Source organism: Bufo bufo, chromosome 1 (assembly GCF_905171765.1).
Source record: "Bufo bufo chromosome 1, aBufBuf1.1, whole genome shotgun sequence".
NCBI lineage: Eukaryota > Metazoa > Chordata > Amphibia > Anura > Bufonidae > Bufo > Bufo bufo.
Genome location: NC_053389.1, coordinates 680,517,927 through 680,533,386, shown reverse-complemented (window position 1 = coordinate 680,533,386; position 15,460 = coordinate 680,517,927).

Here is a 15,460-nt window from a genome sequence, read left to right as displayed (position 1 = left end):
ATACCTGGCCTTTTCTATTTTCTACCATATTAACTCGAACAACTATTGTGGATTTTATATTGTGGTTTTATTTCATATATTGCTATGAATGGGCCGCCCAGAATCCAATTGTTCATTAAATGTATCCGCCGGTTCATTTATTAGACTTCTATTGCCGCTTTATGACATATTACCAATAATGAGATCATGAAAACGTCCTGTTTGGTAGAGTTCACCTTAATTATATGGTATAATAAGACTTACAGCTAGAGGTCTTTAATAAGATAAATGTGTATAATGGGAGTTGCCAGTGCAAGGATGTTTGGGAGATGTCGGCACGAGAGTATATCAGCCCTCAAATGAGAATTTGTCATTAAAGGTGACATTTTGCATTTGTTGTAAGTGGGAGAAGGAATAAAGGTCTGCACTATAAAAGACACACGTTTAATCTGGTATTTATAAGGATTGATAGTTCCAATATTAATTACAAATTTTGCCTTAAAGGGGTCGCACATTACTTTTATATTGATGGACTATCTTCAGGATAGGCCATCCATATGTGATCTGCAGGGATCCAACACCTAGTACCCCCACCAATCATCTGTTCTGAACTAGAAGTCAGAGCTGTAACTGTAAAGCGCTGCAGAATATAGTAGCGCTATATAAGTGCATAAAATAAATAAATAACTACATAGCTCCATCCACTGTGCAATGGGCAGATCTGGTTACTGCACCGCTCCTCCCATTCACTTCCCGAGGACAGACCATCAATATAAAAGTACTGGACAACCCCTTTAAGAAATATTGTAATTTTTCTATTTCACTGAGCCACTGTGGGCAGCATGGTGGCTCAGAGGTTAGCAGTGCTGCCTCCCAACATTTACATTTTGTAATACGGTATGTTGGTGCTAGAGATGAACAAATAAAAATAAAAAAAATGATTCGCCGTTTGCCGAATGTTTTAGGAAAAATTCGGTTCAATACAAATATATTTGTGGTGAATTATGTTAAAAAATGGCTATTTCCTGGCTGCTGAGTCCTTTATAGTGGTGTAGAACACTGTGCCTTGCAGTAACACGCATAGGGAGTCTGCTTTGATAGTGAAATAATTCTGTGAGTCAGTATGACATGCAGATGACAGGTGTCGCTCTTAGAATCACTGCACACTTCACTTATTTGGACAGTTATGGGGCCAAAACTGACCAAATAACTCACGTATGAACTCAGCCTTACAGGTCGATGTTAGCGCCAAGAAGAAGCGCACTCCTTTTACACCATCGCCAGTTGATTCCACATAGATGTCTACAGAACCTGTTCTATTAAAGACTTATACAAGTAGAGCCCCCCGGACAGAGTGGAGAGGATGTCAGCAGTAAGTTTGTGTTGACGTCACTGATTAATTTGCCCTTCCTCTTATCCGTCAGAACAATAACCCACAAAAAACGGATCCTGTCTGTGGAGCATCCGCCTTCACTCGGTCAGCATTTGTTCAATAATCCATCAGTATTGCTAATGCCCCCAAAAAAACAGGAGTGGATCTAAAACAGAGATGACAGGTGAATGGAATATTTGCATGTCTTCTGTGTTTTGTACCCACTCCTGCTTTTGGCTACCAAATCACAAGCCAATTTTGATGGGACCATACAGGCCTTAAAGCTGCTACACAGACAGGATACGTTGTACGTCTCATTTTTCCTTCCTTCTGACAGATCAGAAGAAACGTCAAATAAATGATGATGTCAGCCAGGCCGAAAGCCAAAATAGTGGACCAGTCATGAAGTGGGGAGGGTGGGAACAGCATGAGAAGTCCACAGAGTGGACCTATTACATAGAGGTTAGGTGGAATCAGCATGAGGAGACCACAGAGTGGCCCAATGACAGGATCTGGAGGTGGAAGCAGTATGAGGAGGCCACCGAGTGGCACAATGACAGAGTCTGGAGGTGGCAGCAGTATGAGGAGGCCACAGAGTGGCACGATGACGAGAGATTGTGGAGGTGGCAGCAGCACGAGGAGGCCACAGAGTGGCACGACAACAAAGTGTGGAGGTGTCAGCAGCATGAGGAGGCCAGAGTAGCATGACGACGAGAGATTGTGGAGGTGGCAGCAGCATGAGGAGGCCACAGAGTGGCACGATGACGAGAGATTGTGGAGGTGGCAGCAGAATGAGGAGGCCACAGAGTGGCACCACAACAAAGTGTGAAGGTGTCAGCAGCATGAGGAGGCCAGAGTTGCACGACGACGAGAGATTGTGGAGGTGGCAGAAGCATCAGGAGGCCACCGGGTGGCACAATGACCGAGTCTGGAGTTTGCAGCAGTATGAGGAGGCCGCTGAGTGGCAAAATGACCAAGTCTGGAGTTGGCAGCATCAGGAGAAGGCCACAGAGTGGCACAATGACAGAATGTGGAGGTGGCGGCGGCAGCATCAGCATCAGGAGGAGGCCACAGAGTGGAACAATGACAAAGTTTGGAGGTGGCAGTAGTATGAGGAGGCCACTGAGTGGCACAATGACAGAGTCTGAAGTTGGCAGTAGTATGAGGAGGCCACCAAGTGGCACAATGACCGAGTCTGGAGGTGGCGGCAGCATGAGGAGACCACAGAGTGGCCCAATGACAGATTATGGAGGTGGCAGCGGCAGCAGCAGCATCAGGAGGATACCAAAGAGTGGCAAGGTGACATAGTGTGGAGATGGCAGTAGCAGCATCAGGATACCACACAGTGGCAGGGTGACATAGTGTGGAGATGGCGGCAGCAGCAGCATCAGGAGACCACATAGTGGCAAGGTGACATAGTGTGGAGATGGCAGCAGCATCAGGATACCACAGAGTGGCAAGGTGACAGAATGTGAATATGGCAGCAGCATCAGGATACCACAGAGTGGCAAGGTGGCATAGTGTGGAGATCGCAGTAGCAGCATCAGTAAAGCACAGAGTGGCAAAATGACATAGTGTGGATATGGCAGCAGCAGCATCAGGAGACCACAGAGTGACAAGGTGGCATAGTGTGGAGATGGCGGCAGCAGCATCAGGATATCACAGAGTGGCAAGGTGACAGTGTGAATATGGCAGCAGAAGCATCATCAGGATATCACAGAGTGGCAAGGTGGCATTGTGTGGAGATGGCTGCAGCAGCATCAGGAGACCACAATGTGGCAAGGTGACATAGTGTGGACATGGCAGCAGCATCAGGAGACCACAGAGTAGCAAGGTGACATAGTGTGGAGATGGCAGCAGCATCATGATACCACAGAGTTTCCAGGTGACATAGTGTGGATAAGGCAGCAGCAGGAGGATACCACAGAGTGGCAAGGTGACATAGTGTAGAGGTGGCAGCAGCATCATGAGACCACAGAGTGGCAAGGTGACATACTGTGGAGATGGCAGCAGCAGCATCAGGAGACCACAGAGTGGCAAGGTGACGTAGTGTGGAGATGGCAGCAGCATCATGATACCACAGAGTTTCCAGGTGACATAGTGTGGATAAGGCAGCAACAGGAGGATACCAGAGTGGCAAGGTTACATAGTGTTGAGATGGCAGTAGCAGCAGCAGCATCAGGATACCACAGAGTGGCCGGGTGTCACAGTAGTAGCTGAGGCAGGTAGCCAGAAGAAAACTGGTCTCTTTTGTCAAAATGTTGGTGTGACACCATGGATGATCTAGTCTGATGCGTCAGGAATTGGTGGTTGGAAATCCTGGCTGATCCACATCTGATTCGTCTTGACAAAGGTCATTCTCTCCACACTTTGGGTGAACAGGAGAATTCTCCTTGGGGTAACTGTGGCCCCCGCCGCACTAAACACCCACTCTGATGCCACACTACTGGCCTTGCAGGACAGCTTTTCCAGGGCAAACTCTGCTAGTTGGGGCCACAAATCCAGTTTGGCTGCCCAGTAGTCCAGCCGATCTTCAATGTGGGTTGGCAGGGTGCTGTCCAAGTATGCCAACACCTGCTGGTTCAGGTCCTGCTCCAGGTCTACCTGTTGCTGCTGGTGAGTAGTTTCTTCACTATGCGGGTGAAGAAAGCTACTCATCAGCGACTGTAGACTCAGGGCTGCTGCTGATATAGCTGGTACTGTTCCTGTCACCCCACCCCTCCCCAGCAGCCATGGCAGTGCAACGTTAGTGCAGAGGGCCTCCCCGGTCAGAACTGCGAGAGGATGGCACAGATAGGCAGCGGCCAACTGACTACATAGGATGTCTCTGTAGTAGTTCAGTTTGTCCTCCCGCTCAGTGGGTGTAAAAAAGGCCCCCATTCTGGACAAGTAGCAAGGGTCCAACAAGGTGGAGAGCCAGAAGTCATCCCTCTGCCAAATGGTGACAATTCGGCTGTTACTACGCAAGCAAGTGACCATGCATCGGGCCATTTGTGCAAGTGACTCGGAGGGACTCCCTGCCTCCATCTCCACTGCATACTGCCACGGTGTGTCTGGGTCCTCTGTCTCATCTTCCTCATCACCCTGTAGCTTCTCTGGCTGCTCCTGCTCCTACTCTCCTGTCACCTGTGTAGAAAAACCACCCATTTCGCTACACATTGCCTGTGCTCCAATGTCCTCCTCCCCCTCCTCTTCCTCTTCCAGTTCAGCCCTCACAGGGCTCATGTGGCCGTGAGATCTAGGCGGCACTTCTCCAGTCCCCTGAACAGTCATTGTTACCACCATCTGTTCCAGAACATGAAGCAGTGGAATGACGTCGTTCATCCCGTAGTTCAGGCGACTGACAAATAATGTGGCGTCCTCAAAAGGCCTGAGCAAACGGCAGGTGTCACGCATGAGCTGCCACTGGCTAATATCGAAGTTACACACGGGAGTACTCCTATCCGCTTGCATCATCAAGAAATCGCTGATGGCCTTTCTCTGTTCGTATAGTCGGTCCAACATTTGAAGGGAGGAATTCCAACGGGTGGAAACGTCTCATATCAGCCTATGTTGGGGGATGCCGTTCTGCTGCTGCAGCTCAAGGAGGGTGTGCTTTGCGGTGTACGAGTGGTTGAAGTGCATGCAAAGTTTCCTGGCCATTTTTAGGATGTCTTGCAGATGGGTGGAAGACTTCAGGAACCGCTTGACAACCAGATTGAACAAGTGTGCCATGCAGGGCGCATGGCTCAGCCTTCCTTGACGCAGCGCCGACACTATGTTCTTCCTGTTGTCGGTCACCAGTTTCTCGATTTTCAGTTGTCGCAGAGAAAGACAGGATTCGATTTCTTGATGAATCACATGGAGCAGTTCCTCCCCTGTGTGACTCCGTTCGCCAGGGCAAACCAGGTGCAGAACAGCGTGACACCGCCGTTCCCTGCACATGTGGCTTGCTGGAGGGGCACTGTGACTTGTCCCTGCAGTGGAGGCTGAGGACATGGTGGAGGATGAGGAGGCAGAGGTGTACATTGTCGCAGGACCAACGACGTGACAATGTGAAGGCGGAAGTGGCGTGACCTGGCCAAGCTGCTGGTGTGGCTGTGCAGGAACTACATTCACCCAGTTGGCCGTAAAGGACATGTACTGTCCCTGACCGTAGTTACAGCTCCACATGTCTGTGCTGCCGTGCACTTTGGCAGACACCGACAGGCTCACGGACTGGATCACCTTCTGTTCTACATATTTGGGTAGGGCTGGTATGCCTTATTCGCAAAGAAATGACGGCTTGGGACACTCCACCTCGGCTCGGCACAAGTCATCAGTTCTCTGAAAAGTGCAGAGTCGACCACTTGAAAAGGGAGGGACTGCAGCACCAGCAACTTGGACAGGAGCATGTTCAGCTTCAGCACCGTTGGATGCTGTCTCTTGGCAATCGCTTCGGTGATCGATTGCTGATGGAATGACTGACAAGGAGTAGGAGGAGGAGCAGGAACATCTGGACCAGCAGAAGATGGGAATGACAGACAGCTCCCTTCGACTGAGGTGGTGGAGCCTTGACTGGCTAAAACCGGGTGCGTGTAACTGTGTGATGCAGCAGTTGCCGCGGCAGGCTGGACCACCACATCAGAGCCACGGTTCTCCCACGCCACTGTATTGCGATGCTGCATATATTGACACAGGGCCATAGTGCCAACATTGGCACCCTGGCCACGCTTCACCTTCTGCCCACATATTCTACATATGGCCACATACACCTCCTCCGGCGCCTTAACAAAAAACGGCCACACCGCCGAGTTGGTGACTTTCCCCCCAACAGTCTGCACTGACTGACTGCTACCGCCGATGCCTCTGTGAATCCCTGCAACACTACTTCCTGGGAAGGTAGGCTGCTGTGAAGCAGGTGGTCTACCCCTGCATGTTTGGCTCCCGACCTCCCACTGCTGCATCCCTGCTGACTGCCGGCCAGCCTATCGACTTGCTGGCTCTGCCATTGGCTCATGGGCAAGCTCCCACCCTCTTCTACTGATGATGATGAAGCCCCTTTTGCACCTGGCTGCCAAGTGTGATCAGCTTCATCATCATCGAGTAGTTTCTGCACGTCACTAATGTCTTCCTCAACGGTCTCTGGTTCAGGAGCCTGACCACTCACAGCATCACCTCCCACGCCACTCTCCTCATCACTACTTGCCCACCTAGCGAGGAAGCGGCAGATGTCTCCTCCACATCTTGGCTGGCCAGTAGCTGCTGACTGTCCTCTAGTAGCTTATCCTCGCTGAAAAGTGGAGCCAAGTCCACAGCATGTAATACTTCTCTAGGTGAGGGAACAGAAAAGGACAGAGGCAGGTTGAGGACAGGTGAGGGCACAGAGCCTGTTTCAGGGCCATGCCAACTAAGGGTTGTGTCTGACAACCCACCGACTGTTGGCTGGGGGTGTCTGCTGTCACTTGTGATGTAGTGGATGAACGAGTTAACCAATCAAGAACCGCTGGGTTGCTGGTCAAGACACGACCGCTAGATGACACCAGGACCTAAGGCCTCTCGCAGCGACTCCTGCTGCCACGCCCACTTACACTGCTGCAACCTCTGCCTGCGCCAGAAACATTTATGCCTCTGCCACTCCTGTGCATGGCCTGGCACTTTTCTGTCTGACATACTTTTACCTGAACTAAATAAATTAAAAGCAAATTAAAACACCCCTAAAAGCGACAAAAAATATTTTTCTTTTTGTACTGAAATAGGCCAGTAAACGCTTTTAGCAGAAATAAATGCACCAGTGAAGTGCGTATATATATTTTTTTCTGTACTGAAATAGGTCACTAAACACTTTTGCCACAAATAACTGCACCAGTGAAGAGCGTATATTTTTTTTCTTTCTGTACTGAAATAGGCCACTAAACGCTTTCAACACATATAACTGCAGAAGTGAACTGAGAATATGTTTTTCTTTTTGTACTGAAATAGGCCACTAAATGCTTTTTCCAGAAATAAATGCACCAGTGAAGTGCATATATATTGTTATTTCTGTACTGAACAGAGCTCCAGACAAAAAAAAATTACCAGGAACCATTGGCTCCTAAACTAAAAAATTTAGGAGCCAAATTAAATTTTTTAGTCGCCAAATTTAAAATGCATATAATTTTAAAAAAAAGGACTTTGAGAAGATGAGACGCAGGTGACAGTAGTGAGCCAGCACTACATATAGGAAAAAACAGCAACACATGCCTCTCACATCCAGGGACATCTTCTGGGGGACAAGGTGACTAAAAATGGCGAATTGCGTGGTTTAGAGTTTTTTTTTCTGTTACGGCCTTCACCGAGCGGGAATATTTTTTAATATTTTAATTGCTCACATTTTTTGGGACATGGCGATATGTAATATGTTTATTCTTTATTGTTTGTAAATTTTATATGTAAAACTGGGAAGGGGGCCATTTAAACTTTTAGAATTTTGGTGTTTTTTTTTGTTTTTTTTACTTTTTATTTAATAACCATTTCTTCCCTTAGGGACTAGAACCTGGATCTTTTCAGCCCTTGTGCTATTCACCCTGATAGAGCTCTATCAGGGTGAATAGAATCTCACACATCTCCCTGCTGCCCTGTGCTCTGTGCACACAGCAGCAGGGAGCTGAACATGGCAGCCAGGGCTTCAGTAGCGTCCTGGCTGCCATGGTAACAATCGGAGCCCCAGCAGTGTAATCTGCCACTGCCACCACTGGAGGGGATGGAACCCTGTGGCCACCATATAACAATGAAGGGGGGGGGGGCGACGACTTGTGGCAAGTGATAATGGGGGGGGGGTGTGCACTGCGCCACCAATGAATGGAATTAAAAAGAGGACCTTTCGTGGGTCCAAAGAATATGAACTTAGTAGCAGGCTGCATAGAGCGGCGCCCAGGTATCTAAGTGCACTTACTATTATTCCTGGGCGCCGCTCCGTTCGTCCTCTGTGGTCCCCGGTATTTTCAGCATTTAGAGGAAGGAGGAGGAGACGCCAGTGTCTCTCCTTCTCCCTGACAGCAGCGCTGTCCAATCAGAGCGCAGAGCTCAGAGCCAGGGAGGTTTTTTTCTCCCTGGCTCTGAGCTCTGCGCTGTGATTGGACAGCGCTGCTGTCAGGGAGAAGGAGAGACACTGGCGTCTCCTCCTCCTTCCTCTAAATGCTGAAAATATCGGGGGCCACAGAGGACGAACGGAGCGGCGCCCAGGAATAATAGTAAGTGCACTTAGATCCCTGGGCGCCGCTCTATGCAGCCTGCTACTAAGTTCTTATTCTTTGGATCCACGAAAGGTCCTCTTTAACTCTTTCATACAATTGTCTGCAGCGGTATAACAGACCCGTCACCCGGCCTCAATAACAGGGCATGCGATCTGTGGCACCTGAGGGGTTAATTGCTGCGTATCGCATGCCCTGTTATTGAGGCCGGGTGCCGGGTCTGCGATACCGCTGCCGACACTTATGTTTTACATTCATTGGTGGCGCAGTGGCGATAGCTCCTCCCCTGCTATCTCCCCATTGGTGGTAGTGGCGGCCGCGTCACAGTGGAGAGGGACGGACTCCTTCCTTCTCCACTGTGGTGTGCTACTGAAGAGAACTTAGGCTGCGCAGGATCGCGGCGGTACAGTCGCAAATGGCGACAAGACTAAAAAGTCTTGTCGCCATTTGCAAATTTTAAGGCGCATTGGCGACCATTTTGGTCGCCATCTGGAGCCCTGCTGAAATAGGCCACTAAATGCTTTTTCCAGAAATAAATGCACCAGTGAAATGCGTATTTTTTTTTCTTTCTGTACTGAAATAGGCCACTAAACGCTTTCAACACATATAACTGCAGAAGTGAACTGAGAATGTTTTTCTTTTTGTACTGAAATAGGCCACTAAATGCTTTTTCCAGAAATAAATGCATCAGTGAAGTGCATATATATTTTTATTTCTGTACTGAAATAAGCCTGTAAACGCTTTTACCAAAAATAACTGCACCAGTGAAGTGCATATATATTTTTCTTTCTGTACTGAAATAGGCCACTAAATGCTTTTTCCAGAAATAAATGCACCAGTAAAATGCATATATTTTTTTTCTTTCTGTACTGAAATAGGCCACTAAACGCTTTCAACACATATAACTGCAGAAGAGAACTGAGAATATATTTTTCTTTTTGTCCTGAGATAGGCCACTAAACGCTTTTACCAGAAATGTACCAGTGAAGTGCATATATTTTTTTCTTTATCACAACTTGAAAAAGAGCAGCGGTCACATGCATAAGCAACTTAAGAAGCACGGACGTAGCCTGGACTCAGCTGTGAAAACTTGAGAAAAGGCATAAAGTCCAGCTTCTAAAATGAAGAGCTTTATTTCATGCAGTAAAAACTTTACAAGACAAGGCACACGGTCTACGCGTTTCGGACCACACAATCCCGATCCTTACTCATGACAATAATACTACCTCCCCTACTCCTTATGTATCCCCGTCACACCTATCCAAAAGGACTTTAGTGTCACGTGATCCGTGTTATAGGGTAATTTATAAAACCTGGAAATAACCTCCCATAGATTATAACACATTGTATACCGGAAAAAGAGAAAAAAAGAGAAAAGAAAAAGAAAACATATTTAGTAATCAAGGAAGCGGACAAGGGGTGTGTGGTTGTGGTGATGGATAGCTATGTCTATAAAATGCAGGTACAAAAAATGTTGGATGATATATCTACATATGCTCCATTGGGCCGCAACCTACTCCCCTTGTTGCAGACTGAATTGTTACAGATCTTGCAAAAAGGTTATTCTTTGGGAATTTAGAGTAATAAGGAAATGGAGTAAATATATTGAGCATCCAATTATTTCCATTTTTCATTCTTTACAGAAAGTGCATAAAGGAGGGTTTCCACCCCCTATGAGGCCAATTGTGTCCGGTATTGGCTCATATTCGGAGACGCTCTCAGAATGGGTGGATTCCCTCCTTCAGCCTTTATGTCCCTCAATCCCTTTATGTAAAAGACACCAGAAAGGTTTTGCAATCATTTGTTGACTTTCAATGGAGTAGCAAATACACGTGGATAACTGCGGATGTAGTGTCCATATACAAATATACCCCATAGTCTGGCATTGGTGGCTTTACAATGGTTCCTTACAGTCTATAGTAATTATACATCTGCACTAAAAGAGTTTATTAGTCTGTCAGTGGACTTTTTATTGAAGCATAATTTCTTCATGTTTAATGAGAACTTTTTCTTACCGGTATCTGGAGTGTCGATGTGGGCCAGATTCTCTCCCTCCATAGCCAATATATTTATGGCATGGTGGGAGAGACATTATTTATTTGCTGATTCCAATCCTTACTTTCAGGATATTAAATGGTATGGGCGCTACATCGACGACCTCCTGTTTGTTTGGTCGGGCAATGTAGCACACATACCATTATTTGACACGTATTTAAATGGTTGTTTGGATTCCCTTATATTTGGTTTACACCACGATACACAGTCCATTTATGTTTTATGTTTAACTGGAGATGACATAAATTCTAGAGTTTGCACATCCACATATAGGAAAGAGACAGCTGGTAATACTACATTGTTGGCAACCTCATGCCATCCCTCACATGTGACCCATAATATACCTAAAGGGGAATTAGCGAGGGCAAGGCGCAATTGCTCCAGTACAGAAACCTTCTTGCGAGAAGCAGAAGGTGTTGGCAATAGGTTATATCATAGGGCATATGCCGCACAATTGGTGCAGGGAGCAAAGGATTGGGCACTTTCCTTAGATAGGGAGGCATTAGTTTTCCCCAATAAAAAACAAATAAAGAAAAAGAAGGAAGCTGTACCCAAGTCCAATAATAAGCAGGTCACATTCACCACAAAATATAGTGAGGAATATCAGGAGATCTGCAGGATAGTGAAACACCATTTACCAGTTTTAAACTTTGATGAAGAGTGTAGTGAAATAGTGGCTGCAGGGATCCGGTGTGCAGCTCGCAAAGCTCCGACTTTGGGCCAAATGATAAGTCCCAGTATGTTCCGTGATCGTTCTATGGCTAAACCTATTTGGCCTACCTGCAAAGGTAGCTCTAGGTGTGGCCATGACAAGTGTATATGTTGTAACCATATGTCGGTGAGTGCGACCTTCAGATCTACAGCTAATGGCAGAAGTTATCACTTTAAATTATATTTGAATTGCAATACCGAATTTGCTATATATTTGATTACATGCAAAATCTGCCAGCTACAATATGTAGGTTGCACAACAAATTCGATAAAAACCAAAGTGCGGAAGCAGATATCTGATCATTACAAAACCTGCAATGTGTCTGTGGCTAGTTTGCATTTTGCTGCGGTTCATGATGGAGACACTACATCACTTACGGTTCAGGGAGTGGAGAGAGTAACTCTACCTGTTAGGGGGGGTGACAACAGGAGAAAGCTTCTCAGTCGAAGAATGTTTGAACTGGGAACTTGTTTCCCCACTGGTCTCAACAAAAAACATGATTTAATCCTACAATACTATTGATGTTCTTGCTGTTTGTGTAAATAAAAAAAAGTTTTTTAGATTGTGTTTTAGTGGAATATGTACAGTCAGGTCCATAAATATTGGGACATGGACACAATTCTAAAATTTTTGGCTCTATACACCACCACAATGGATTTGAAATGAAACCAACAAGATGTGCTTTAACTGCAGACTGTCAGCTTTAATTTGAGGGTATTTGCAACCGAATCAGGTAAACAGTGTAGGAATTACAACAGCTTGCATATGTGCCTCCCACTTGTTAAGGGACCAAAAGTAATGGGACAATTGGCTTCTCAGCTGTTCCATGGCCAGGTGTGTGTTATTCCCTCATTATTCCAATTACAATGAGCAGATAAAAGAGTTCATTTCAAGTGTGCTATTAGCATTTGGAATCTGTTGCTCTCAACTCTCAAGATGAGATCCAAAGAGCTGTCACTATCAGTGAAGTAAGCCATCATTAGGCTGAAAAAACAAAACAAACCCATCAGAGAGATAGCAAAAACATTAGTCGTGGCCAAAACAACTGTTTGGAACAGTATGGAGAAGGAAAGGAACTGCTCATGATCCTAAGCATACCACCTCATCAGTGAAGCAAGGTGGTGGTAGTGTCATGGCGTGGGCATGTATGGCTGCCAATGGAACTGGTTCTCTTGTATTTATTGATGATGTGACTGCTGACAAAAGCAGCAGGATAAATTCTGAAGTTATCTGCTCATATTCAGCCAAATGCTTCAGAACTCATTGGACGGCGCTTCACAGTGCAGATGGACAATGACCCAAAACATACTGCAAAAGCAACCAAAGAGTTTTTTAAGGGAAAGAAGTGGAATGTTATGCAATGGCCAAGTCAATCACCTGACCTGAATCGAATTGAGCATGCATTTCACTTGCTGAAGACAAAACTGAAGGGAAAATGCCCCAAGAAGAAGCAGGAACTGAAGACAGTTGCAGTAGAGGCCTGGCAGAACATCACCAGGAATGAAACCCAGCATCTGGTGATGTCTATGCCTTCCAGACTTCAGGCTGTAATTGACTGCAAAGGATTTGCAACCAAGTATTATCCACTTGCCGTCACGGTAACGCCGATAGGCGTCCGGACGGCAGCGCTCTCAGGTCTCAGTGACGCCTATTGGCGTCATCTCGTGAGACCTGAGATTTCCTGTGAACGCGCGCTCACAGGATTGCGCAGTATTCAAGTTTACCTACAGCCTGCCAGCGCTGATCATTGGCTGGCAGGCTGTAGATTTTTAAAACAACCAATCAAATAGGTATATCAGACGCTATTTTGTAAATAGCGTCTGATATACCTGCTACCTGCTCCTCTGGTGGTCACTTTTGCTTGGATCGACCACCAGAGGACACAGGCAGCTCTGTAAGTAGCACCAAGCACCCCACACACATTACACCCCCCCTGTCACTTATTAACCCCTTATTAACCCCTGATCACCCCATATAGACTCCCTGATCACCCCCCTGTCACCCCCTGTTATTGATCACCCCCCTGTAAGGGTCCCTTATCACCGCCAGTTAGTTAGCTACTTGTTAGGTAGTTAGCGCCCAGCCCACCGCACCGCAGTCGCTGATTAGCGTCATCGCTGTCGCTAATCAGCACTAGTACTATATAGTATCTGTAAGTGATCAAGACTGATCGCAATCAGATCTATATCAGTACATTAGGGTCACCTTAGGCTCTACAAAAAGCGCAGTGTTCGCCCGATCAGGCCTGATCTTGTGCCCATACTTGCGTTCAGTCCTCCCCACCGCAGTGACAGAATTTTTTTTTAATGATCACTGCAAAAACACCGTAAAATCACTGTGGCACTATAAAGATCACTTTTGAGCTTTTTGGATCTTTATTAGCGATCGCAGCTTTACTTCGCAAGCACTCCTTTTTACTAGGCAGGTGTGCTCTTTTTCCTGGGTAGTCTCAGAGGAATACCCCCTAAATTTAGTTAGCCCAAAATGTCAAAAAAGGGGTATTCCGCTGAGTACCTTTAGGATTTCACAGGGCATTTTTACGCATTTGAATTCCAAACTACTTCTCAAGCTTTAGGGCCCCTAAAATGCCAGGGCAGTATAAATACCCCACAAGTGACCCCATTTTGGAAAGAAGACACCCCAAGGTATTCCATGAGGGGCATGGCGAGTTCATAGAAGATTATTTTTTTGGGCACAAGTTAGCGGAAATTTATTTATTTTTTTATTTTTTATTTTTTCTTCCAAAGTCTCCTATTCCACTAACCTCATGCCAGTTACTAGTGCATGGCACTCCATATCCCTGTCCCTCTGCCCACAGGGATATGGAGTGCCATGCACTAGTAACTGGCGTGAAATTGGCGCATGCGCACTGCATATCTCTGTGCCTCTGACCACATTGGGCAGAACAGTGCGCATGCCCGGGCCCGGCAGTGATGCGCGAACAGCCTATAGGAAAATATGATGTCACAGAGCCACAGGGCTGGCCTGAGCTTACTGAGGGGCAGAGTTAGGCGCGAGTGAGGCAGGGGAACTTGGGCACTTTCAGAAAACTCTCCGCCCCTGGGCACTTGCGGCGGCTCATTAGCATATGACAAAAACGACTTTTTGGCCGATTTGAAGCATCTCCAGAACGAAACACAGGTAACATCTGTGTCATGCCTTTGTGCCCCACTGAACAATGTCACCTGTTTGAAACCGGTCAGGTAGGTGACAGATTCCCTTTAAAGTTGTGAAGTGCTGATTTGTAAAAAAGGGCCTTGTCACTAGGGGGGTATAAACCTGTGGTCCTTAAGTGGTTAAAAAGTGAAAGTTTGATTTATGATTATTATTATGTCCCATTACTTTTGGTCCCTTAACAAGTGGGAGGCACATATGCAAACTGTTGTAATTCCTACACCGTTCACCTGATTTGGATGTAAATACCTTCAAATTAAAGCTGACAGTCTGCAGTTAAAGCACATCTTGTTGGTTTCATTTCAAATCCATTGTGGTGGTGTATAGAGCCAAAAATGTTAGAATTGTGTCAATGTCCTAATATTTATGGACATGACTGTGTGTGTATATATATATATATATATATATATATAATTTTATTTTTTTATTTTTATTTTCTCTTTTTCCGGTATACAATGTGTTATATTCTATGGGCGGTTATTTCCAGGTTTTATAAACTACCCTACAACAAGGATCACGTGACACTAAAGTGATCCAGTGCAGGAGGTGGGTGACAGAAGAACTCTGGCTTAATTAACATAATTGTTAGACAATGTCTCCTACCCCATGCACAAAGCTGTTGTGGAGCTGGAGAGTTCATTTAGTGACAGACTGCTGCAGCCTAGGTGCACGAAGGAACGTTATCGGAGGTCATTCCTCCCAGCAGCCGTTAGGATTTATAACCACCACTGTTCCCAGAAACCCAGTAGTGAATTTTTTAAGTAAATTCTGTGTTATAATTTTCATGTATTTACTCTATAATTTCAAATTATTCTTATTTTGCTCCTGTTGTGAATGTGATTGCTGCTGTTATGCCAAAATTTCCCCACTGAGGGACAATAAAGGGATTTTCTTCTTTTTATTCTTAAAGTCCTTTTGGATAGGTGTGACAGGCATACATAAGGAGTAGGGGGAGGTGGTATTATTGTCATGAGTAAG